Genomic DNA, 10,126 nt, shown 5'->3' with positions numbered 1-10,126 from the left:
AATACATCAAGTTTATTCCCACATCAGGATCTTTCCACTTACTGTTCTTTATCATGCCTGGATCCTTCTTGTTGTGAGGTAGAGGAGAGGGGTGGTCTCATCCCAAATATTAGTTCCTTAGAAGGTCCTCCAAGCATCCAGTCTCAGAGAGCCTGGGAAGCACTCTCCCTCCTGTTACTGTTTTGTCATCTTCATAATACATTATCCCACTTTCTATTTATTCATGTTCTACATCCCCTCACCAGAATGTCAGCTGAGGACAAGTGATGCCCATGAAGGCAGGGATATTTGTCTGTCTCATTCAGTGCTGTGTCCCCAGCACTCCGAACAATGCCTGACATACATATTTATGGAAAGCACATGTCTGTGGCCAGTTCCTTCAAGGTTATTGAACTCTAAGGATCCCACAGCAGACAGGCCCCCTTCCGCCATCTGGTGAAATCTGGAAATCCCCATCTTCTGGGGGAACCCCTTCCTGTAGCACCAACGGCAGGACTCAGGCCTGATTGTTGAACAAACACTAGCAGTGTTTCCCCTTGGGCAAAGCTCCTTGCTAAGTGCTTCAATGCATTAACTCATTTAATCCTCGCAACAACCCTGGGTTATGGGTACTCTTATTATTTCCATTTCATAGATAAGGAAATTGAGGTGTGGAGAAGTCAAGTCATTTGCCCAAGGTTAGTAAGAGGGGGAGGCAGGGGAATGGAAGAGTGTGTTGTCTGGAAACAGTCCAGGTGGCCCCTGCAAGCTGGAGGTGTGAGCGACTTGTTTCCAGTTGTGGGAGGGAGAGAAGAGCAGACATTCCTATCTCCCCTCCCTCCCATGTGTTAGAGGAAGGGCTGGCTGGGTGTATGCTCCCTCTCAGGCTAGTGGGGACCCCACTGTGAACCTCACCCCACCTATGGCTCAGATAAAATGAAAGTAGCCCGGGGGAAGAGCAGAGAGGGAGGCCCAAAGCCCATGGGAGCCAGCGATTCAGAAGGCCTCCTGGAGAAGGATGCCCTCCTGGAATTGGGAAATGGATAGGCCCATAGAGGCCCGTCTACAGGGCCATGGGTTACGACAGGGGCAGAGCTGAGGGTGGCGCTGTGGGGGGTCAGCTCAGTAGAGTTGCGGATAGTCGGGGCTGGGCGGGGCTGGGATCCTTCCCCGGGTGATGATGAAAGCTGCGGTCGCTATTGCACTGACCGGCCCGGCGCGCGCAGATAAGGCCCGGCAGGAAGGAGTCAGCCGGGTCGCGCCCCCTCGAGGCCAGGAGCCTTGGCCTGGCCCCGCCTTCAGACCCCGCCTTTCCTTCATCCGACCCCGCCCCCACAGCGTGGAGGCTCCAGTGGTGGTCGCCGGCGCTCACTGGGTGGGGCCAGGGTTGCCCCGCCCCTCCTGCCGTTCGTTCCCTTCTTTAGGCTGTGCGATACGCCATCGGGTGGGCGAGCTGTGGGCGTGGCTTCACAAGGGCCCGCCTCTCTGGGCTCGCGATCGAGACCCCAGGACTCGGTCAGTCGCGGAGAAACCGGGCTGATGGGCGGGGCAAGGACCAGCCACGCCCCTCGAGCCTACTTTTCCCGCCCCCCCCGCCTCCGGCCAAGTCTGGTTCGCGGGCGGGCCGGGGGTGGGGCTTAGCGTGGCCCGGCCCCGCCCCGGCCCCGCCCCGGCCCCGCCCCTCTCGTAGCCGCCCTCCCCCGCCGGGCTCTGTTAGCACAGCCGGTTCCTCTTTACATAACGGCGCGGGGCGGCATGGGCTCGGGCCACCGCCTCCGCCCGGCCGCCCGCCCGGACTGTCGCGGCCCGCGGTGGCGACGTCGGCGACAGCAAAGTTTCCCCGGTGGCGGCCCGGAGGCGCATCCTCCCGCAACTGTCAAGCGCTGGCGGCGGAAATGATGAGGCGCTGGCCATTTTCCGAGCCCGGGTTTCCTGCCTGAGCCCAACTAGAGCGAGCCGCGAGCCAGGAGCCGGCGCGCGGGAGAGAACGCGCCCGGGGCGGGGGCCCGCCCGCCCCCTCGGGATTTCGGGGGGCCGGGGGCGAGCGACGCCATGGGCCGGCCGGGCCCGGACCCCCTCTCTCTCAGGTAAGCACGCCTTTCCCAGCGCTCCCCTCCTCCGGGGCTGGGAGGGCTTCAGTGCGGGACGGGGAGGCCCCGTGTCCCGTTCTGCCCAGTGTCTGCGCACTCCCGCAACTGCCTAAAATATTGTTCTGCTGCTCACTCAGGTGGGGGTGTTCAGGGGTGACCATTCCGCAGCTCCTGCGACACCCTCCCAGCCGACACCCACACACGTGTTGGGGATGTAATGGGGGTAGCTGAGGCAGTGGGGGAGGCGCTGGGAGAGGGTTTGGCTAATACTCCCAGCTGCCTCTTATTGTAGCCTAGCCAGTCAACTTGTGCCTAGAGAGGAGGGGTTGGGGGGTCACTGCTTTGGTACCTTGAAAGTGAAAGTAGTCAAACTGAGCCCATGAGAATGGAAGCGTCCTCTTGGAGTGGGGCACAGGCCCCTCCCTACTCTCCCAGGCCAGGCCATGTGGCTAAGAGGATAGCACTCACCGCCCCCCACCCCCAGCATTCCAGAAACCCCTCTCCCCATTCTCTGCCTCAGGGAGGTGGGGTGGCCCAGGCACCCCCATGCTGCAGAATCTGGGAGTTCAAAAGGGTTAGGGCTTTCAGAGCTCAGTTCTCTTTGGACTGGTACCTTCCCATGCTGGACATGGGGCTCCAGGGGAATCCTTCCACCCAAAATAAACAGGGACACAAGTCATTGGCTTAATAGGTCAACAGGGCTGGAAGGTATTTCAGAGGCCCTTGATGCCTGGTGCAGAAATCCCCTCCCTTCCCTCATTCTGTTCCTGGGGGTTTTTGGGGCAATGGGGACTGCATTTGAGGAACTGGGGAGGGGGAGCCTGCCTGCCATTCCACTTTTTTTCTGAGTTTCCTCATTCTCCTGTTTCTCTTCCCCATTCCCGGGCCACAATGATGTAGGTAAGGAGTTCACTGCCTGCAGCTGGGGGCCTCCAGGGAGGGGAATGGCCAGGCCGGACTGAGTGGGAGGAAGTGAAATTGGGCTCCAGGAGGAGGGTTTCTGAACAGAGGGCCTGGCAAAACGGAGTCTGGAGGGCTAAGGACCAGCTTTGGGAGCAGGAGGGGCGGAGATCTGCCCTGGGAGATGAGCTTCCTCGACACCCAGCAGCTGCCCTGCTCAGCTGGGGCAGCCAGTCCATTCCCATTTACAGTCCAACCCCTAGGGCCCCTGCCACGGTGGTGGGCACATGCATCTCCAGAGTTGTGGGTGCGGGTTGTGTCTGAATTTCCCATCACTGACCTGGCTGCCAGAGTGGAAACAGCCCTGGAGGCCCCCTGGGGCCCAGAGACCCAGCCGTAGTTGGGGGAGAGCGGACTGAGGCCCCCTTGTCAGGCTGGGGTCAGCAGATGAGAGGCCAGGGCCTGTTGGGGAAGTTGGATGGGTTTTTAATACACTTTTTCTGAGCTTTTTCCCACAACCCCCCTCTGGGAGGGAAAATCCTTTGGAGCCAAAGGGTGAACATTCCTAGAACTTGTGTGAGTCTCTGTGGGCCATGGAGGAGTCAGCTGGGAAGGGGCTGGACTAAAGCATCAACTTCTGGCGTCTGAGTTCCTTCAGGGGCTCAGCAGTGACAGAGGAGGGTCATGGAAGCTTAGGTTCCATACCCTCACTGCTTTTTCCCAGACGAGGGCATGGGCAAGTGACACTTGTGAGCCTCGGTTTCCCCCTGTGTGAGATGAGGTAATAATAGGTTTGTGGTAGGCATATAATGAGCCTGGCATGGAAAGGTTCAATTACAGGTGGTGGTGATTTTCCTCATTACCATCATTAGTGTTATTGTTACTGGCTATGGAATGTTTGTTCATCAGCATCCCTTGAGCACCACCTGCGCGAGCAGTTCTGAAGTTTCCTGAGTTCTGGGAGAATTCTGGAGTTCCTGAACAGGGTGAGATGTTGGTGATTCCTGGCTCTATGGCCTTGCTTAACAACCCCCCCACCTCAGTTTCTTCATCTGTCAAATGGGTATGATATTAGTACCTACTTCTTTAGGGTCATTGGAACCATAAATGAGTGAATTCATGAAGTGTTTAGAATGGGTTGGTCAGGAGGAAGACTAGTAATAAGGAAGAGATTGTTATTATCTTGTTTGTTGTGGGCATTAGCCTTGCTTGTTTTCTTTCCCCTCCCCCATTCTTCTGAATCCTGGGCTTGATCCTTCTCCAATAAACAGAACTTTCTAATACAAATTTGTTCCTGTAGAACTACTCCAATATAGCAGTAGCCTGGGCCCAGCAGGTGCTGGGGAGCCCTGCAGCAGTTCAGCCTGTAGGCGCCGTTGGGTGTCTGGGTCTGACTGTGCCACCTCCTGGATGGAGCTTCCTCGCGGGCAGAGGGGGCAGTGTTGGAGGTACTTGGAAGGACCTTCCAGCTGCCCGTCCCCTGCACTGCCCACCCTGAGTGGGAGAGACAGAGCACATAAAGCACTCAGTGCTGGCCTTGGCACTCAATTAATAATAGACACTGTTGTTGTTATTATTCAAATGAGAGGACTTCTCTGTTCAGTTGTTGCTTCTCCCAGTAGCAGCATGGGTTTTGGAACCAAATCTGAGCTTTGCCAGCTTAGAAGCTGTGAAGCTAGAACTGTGAAGCCTTGGACAAGTTACCTGACCTCTCTGGACCTCAACTGCCCAGTGGGGATTCCAGCTTCTCTGGGGTATATGATCCTATATGTGAATTCATATGTGAAGGGTATGAGCCTGGCACAGAGTAGGGACTCACACTGTGTTGAGTATAATTGCTATGGCTGTGTGACCTTGGGCTTGTCCCTTAAGCTCTCTGAGCTGTGGATTTCCTCGTCTATGAATGAGAGCACTAATAGGGTTGTTTTGAGAAGAGGCAGGCACAGTGCCTGACATGCAGTCAGTGCTTAATAAGAGCTACTGGTGTTAATGCCTGAAAGGGAGGCTGGCACTTAATTGCCAGATTTCCTGGGAAAATGGTCCCTGGGGGCCCTGGGGTATTCAGCATCTTTGGCGGGGCACAACAGGAAGCTGCTTCCATCTGGCAGACGAAAGAAGCCTGCCTCAGAGAGTCCAGAGGTGTAATACAAGTTGCTTATTCCCAGCCAGACCCTGTTCCCAGCTACCCGCCCTCCCTGAGGAAACTGAGGCCAGCAGGCTGCCCAAGGGAAGTGACTCAGCTAGGGTCACTCACTGAGTCAGGCCTAATTGAACCCAGGAGCCCTGTGCCCCAGCTCCCTGGCTTCCGGGGCCTGAGGTCCCCTGGGGACTGGGCAGGTCCAAACCGCAGCTGGACACCCACTGACTTGGGCCCGGAAACCTGGACGACCAGCATTCTTCGGTGGGGACCCTGGGGTCCCAATGGTCACCCCTGGGCCGCTCAGTCCAGTATCCTTCCTGTCGGCAGGGGCAAGGGGCACTTCCCCAGGAGAGCAAGTCCTCCTGGTGTCCCCCGGCTCCGCCCCGTCCGGAAACCCAGCAGCTGAGCAGATGGCTGGAAGATTTTTCCTCCCACGCCACCCTGTCAGGGGTCGGCTAGGGGGGCCGGGCTGCAGGCTTCCTCATGAACCAGGCAATGAAGCCCCTGGGGGCCTGCCCGGATGTGGGCCCCCACCCCGGCTGGCTAGGGTGAGGTGGGGGGAGAGCCTGCCACTGCCCTGCATGTCCCCAGGGAGGCCTGGGAGGGAGGAAGTCTGTGCCCGGCTCATCGGGAGCAGACTCACAGGGCGCCTGAGGGGGAGGCCTTGGCCTTGAGGGGCTGGGGGCCTGGAAATGCGATTAGGGGAGGTGGACACAAAAGAGGGCCTTTGGCACAAAATCGGTCCTTTGAGAGCTGGCACTCCTGTCATGTCACTGGAGGAGAGTCCCAGAGAGGGTGATGAGTGTGGAGAGAGGCGCACAGGAGCGGGAAGGCTTGAGGGCCCCCATCCTGATGTCCTGACGAGGCAACGCCGTCTGGGGGTATGGGACACGTGGAGCTGAAAGGCTGCCCTGCCATCTCTCCTCCACCCAAGGGCACTTAAAGGAAGAAGTCCCGTCCTGGGATGGGGGTGGCTTAGAGAGTTCTGCCTGTTCTTGGGGGGGTTGGGGATGGGCCTGGCTCTCCCCACCTCCCAAAGCCTAGCTGGGCTGTTGGCCGGGTTGTCAGGCGGGGGTGGGGGCAGAGGAAGCCAGAGGACATTTCCTGTTCTGGCAGACTGCGCTGGTGTGATAAATGTCCTCGGGCACTTGGTGACCCCAGAGAGAGTGCCTCAGGGCTCCCTGGCCGCCCAGTGGTCTAGGAGAGACCCCACTTCTCAGCCTCCCTAGGGGCCCAGAACCTCTGCTCTGAACCTCCCATAGGCTCCGCCACAGTCTGACCCAGAATGAGTGGTGTGAAAGGGCAGTGGGCCTCCTGCCAGGCCGTGTGTTGGAATCCCCTCAACTCTCTGGGCCTCCTTGGACAGAGGGGATCTGGGCTCCCGGAGAAAGTCGGTGCTGCAGGCAGGAAAGGCAGAAATGCTTCAGGCAGCCTGGAATGAACCGGAGGTCTCCTTGGAGGAGGCGTCTTCCTCAGAAGGTGTAAGACTTCCTGCCCAAACATCTGTGAGCTGTAGACCTGGGTGCCGATGGAGGCTCTGAACTGGCTCATTTTAAGTTCACTTGCCACAATTTAAAATATTCTCCCTGAGCTTTGGTAGGTGAAATTCCCACAGGTGAGTAAGGGTCTTCTCTGCACCTGGGCCTGATAATGAAGCAGGAAATATTAACTTCCCTGGATTCCATTATTACCCGGGGTGATTGCACAGAGGAGAGGCTTTTGAGCCTCAGTCTCTGGGGTCCTGAGTGAGCCCCCTCACTCTGAGCCAGGATTCCCAGCTGTTCAGAGCCTTAATTCTCCCTGGCTTGGTGTAGGATGTATTGCTATATGCCTGAACAAGGGATACCTGCCAAGTACAGGCTAAGCCTTCAGAGCCCTCACCAGGTTATCCTTAGCAGGGATGCTGTGGACACACTTGTTTTAAACTTGGGGGCCTGAAAGGTAGACGTACCTCCCCTCCCCCGCGACATGAGCCCCAGGATGGGCACAGAGGTAGCTGCCCCCACCTCTGTGGGTGTGCAGTGGGGATTTTGGGGGTGGGGCGCCAGGATGCAATCCGATCTCCCTGTTCTCGTTGCCTCATCCTTGTCCCTCACCCTGCTTGGGGATTTTGGGAGATCTTGGACCCCCCATCCCTTATCCAGCAGAGCTCCCTGTCCTCAAAGCCCGGGATTAGGAGGTGGGAGGGACCCCCTGGACTTGCAGGCCCTCTGTGACAGCTATTCATCCCTTTGGTTGCCCACATTCCCAGATGCTCCCATGGGTGGGGAGGGGCTTGGAGGGGAAAAAAATGCCCCAAAGACCCCTCTCCTCATACTCGCTAGCTGAAGCCTGGGGGGCTCCTGGGAACCCACAGGTGATTAGTAGTTGCTTTTCCTGCCAAGAGCTTCTAGGCCCTGTTCCCAGGGTTGGCGTGATCTGATCAGTTGCTCTTCCTCTGTGTCTGGCACATAGTAAACACTCAATAAATGCTACCTCCTGGGTCAGGGCCCAAAGAGGGGACCACCTTCCTGTGGCCTGGCTGCCTGCCCTGGCCAGGAAACCCCTCAGGCGTGGCCCCCTCCCCAACACAGGCCACAGCTGAGTGCTCTGGCTGGTGGCTTCCTGCCCAGAGCTCCTGCCCGGAGCTGCCTGAGCAATGCTTCTCCCCTGAGAAGGCCTTGTGTTCAGGCTCCTGTGACCCCCCTCTCCCCCCGCCCTCTTCCTGGCCCAGCCAGTGAAGCCTGTGAGACTCTGCCTGTGGCTTCTTACAGCAGGCGGGTCTGACATTCTCTGGAGCTGGCACCCCCCTTTTCGAACAACAATAATAGCAGCAGCCACTTGTTTCTTGAGCCCTGTGCCCAGCACCCCACAGATATCAGTTCTTAGAATGCTCCTAGTGAATGTCCAAAGAAAAACATGAACTTATTTTACAGTTGGGGAGGGGAGCCCTCTCTTCTGCAGCACACAGCAAGGAAGTGGCAGAATGAGGATGTGAACCCAGATTTGGTTGGTAGCTCCACCGTGGAGAGCTCATTTGTGGTGGTGGGTTTCTTGGAGCCCCTCAGCCTTTTTTTATCAGTCCACGAAGGTCAGGGGCATGACTGCAAGAGTATGACTGTCAAAACAGCAGCCTGCCTCAACCCTGGGAGTTCATCACTTCATGCAACTTTAGCATTTCTGGAGTTGCTACTCTGACATGCCCCATGGAGTGGGCTGGAGAGCCGTGGCCCTTGGCTGCTGGGGGCAGATGCTGAGGGAGGTGGACGGTGAGCAGTACTGCTCACTATAGCTGGTGCTCCCAGCAACTGAACAGGCTTTTAATCCCAGCTGTGCCCCTTGCGGGCCCTGTGACCCTGGACAGACCATTCCTCCCCCACCTTGGCTTTCTCATCCATAAAATGGGCATAATGCTGGGACTGCCCCTGCAGATGGGGAATAAACAAGTGAAAAAATGCAAAGTATTTAGCACAGAGCAGGGCACAGAGCGTGAAATAGCGACATTTATTGTTGTTTTAAAATCTTCACCCTGTGGCTATTTTCCAACCACTTGGTCAGAGTTGCTGAGGCCTCCTGACTCCAGCAGGACCTGAGTGAGTGAAGTCACTCAGTCGTGTCCGACTCTTTTTGACCCCATGGACTGTAGCCTACCAGGCTCCTCCGTCCGTGGGATTTTCCAGGCAAGAGTACTGGAGTGGGTTGCCATTTCCTTCTCCAGGGGATCTTCCTGACCCAGGGATCGAGCCTGGGTCTCTCGCATTGTAGGCAGATGCTATACCGTCTGAGCCACCAGCAAGACCTGAGTGGGGCCTTTCTGTCTTTTCCTCTGGATAATCATTCACTGGGCAGTAAGTCTTCCTTGTGGTGTTTATTTTGGTACTGATCAGGTGTTTTGTGGGGGGTTTTCTGTGTGGGGTTTCCATTGATTGCTAGCCGTGGGACCTCTGTCCTTCAGTTTAACCACCTGTAAAATGGGAGCAATTATTGACCCTACCTGCTGTGAAGTTTGGGAAAGTTAATGTTTTGCAAAAGCAGTTAGAAAAATGCCCAGTGTTTAGCAAGTATTGAGTACACACCACTCTTCCTGTGGGGAACTGGGATTAGGGGGCCCAGTGAGGACGGCTGCCGGCCCCTGCCTGAGTGGTGAGGGAGCTTGCAGTGGGCACAGCTGTTCCAGGAAGGCTCTTCCCAGGGCTGGTCCTGCAGCTGGGCTTCAGGTCTCTGATGTACAGGGGTGGACGGGGTCATGTGTTCCAGACAAAGGGACAGGCCTGGGTGCCCAGGCAGTGGGTTGGCCCAGCAAGAAGTGCTCATCAGTGAGTGCTGGCCACCACACACCTGCTGGAGGAGCCAGAGGTTGCAAATCCAGCCAGCCTCTTGCATTCCTACCTTCATTCATTCAGCAGGTGTTTATTGGGCTCCTGCTACATGCTAGGACCTGTGGTTGGAGCTGGACGTGGCTCCTGGCATTGTGGAGTTCACAGTCTGGTGGGGGAGAGAGTCACTCATTAAATAATCACAGCGATTGAATGAGAGCATGTATGCTGAAAGACAGTCCAGGACTCAGTTACCAGTGAGCTCAAGGAAGGCTTCTGAGTGCGACTGGAAGCAGACTGGGAACAGGCAGGGCACAGGGACACCTGATGCAGTGGCCCAGTAGCAGCCAGTGTGAGGGCAGACCACAAAGGGTCTCGTGGATGGGACAGGCGCTCAGGTCTGGAATCTGGTTCCCCAACCTGTGAGCACAGTGCTGTGTCAAGGTGTGGGGTGGCCAAGGGGGTAGCCAAGGACAGGTCACCCATACTTTCAGGTAAAACCCTCCCCTTCAGCAACAGGGTGGTTTTCTTGGAGTGTGGTGGCCAAGGACACACGTGGCCCGTCTTCCTTCCCTTCTGCCCACTGTGCACAAAGTGCCTACTGTGTGTAACTGCCGAGGGCCCTGTGTGTACAAAGTTGTCAAGTGTGTGCACAGCACCCTCCCAGCTGAAGCAGTGGTACTCACTCCATGCCTTCTGGGCTATGCTACTGTGATTGGCTG

The 10,126-nt window shown here is 57.0% G+C and overlaps 1 protein-coding gene across 7 annotated transcripts in view; it reads left to right on the top strand.

Moving 5' to 3' along the window:
* The first annotated feature begins 1,694 nt into the window (after positions 1–1,694).
* SH2B3 (SH2B adaptor protein 3) overlaps positions 1,695–10,126 on the top strand; it is a 77,350-nt gene continuing 68,918 nt past the window's right edge. For all 7 annotated transcript variants that reach the window (XR_014068493.1, XM_081539926.1, XM_081539924.1 and 4 more), the window contains exon 1: positions 1,695–2,066. The gene's annotated coding sequence lies outside the window, so the exon portion shown is untranslated. The remainder of the gene's footprint in view (positions 2,067–10,126) is intronic.

Source organism: Giraffa tippelskirchi, chromosome 11, assembly GCF_054371585.1.
Source record: "Giraffa tippelskirchi isolate mGirTip1 chromosome 11, T2T-mGirTip1v1.2.pri, whole genome shotgun sequence".
NCBI lineage: Eukaryota > Metazoa > Chordata > Mammalia > Artiodactyla > Giraffidae > Giraffa > Giraffa tippelskirchi.
This window is presented reverse-complemented; position numbering and strand designations above follow the sequence as displayed.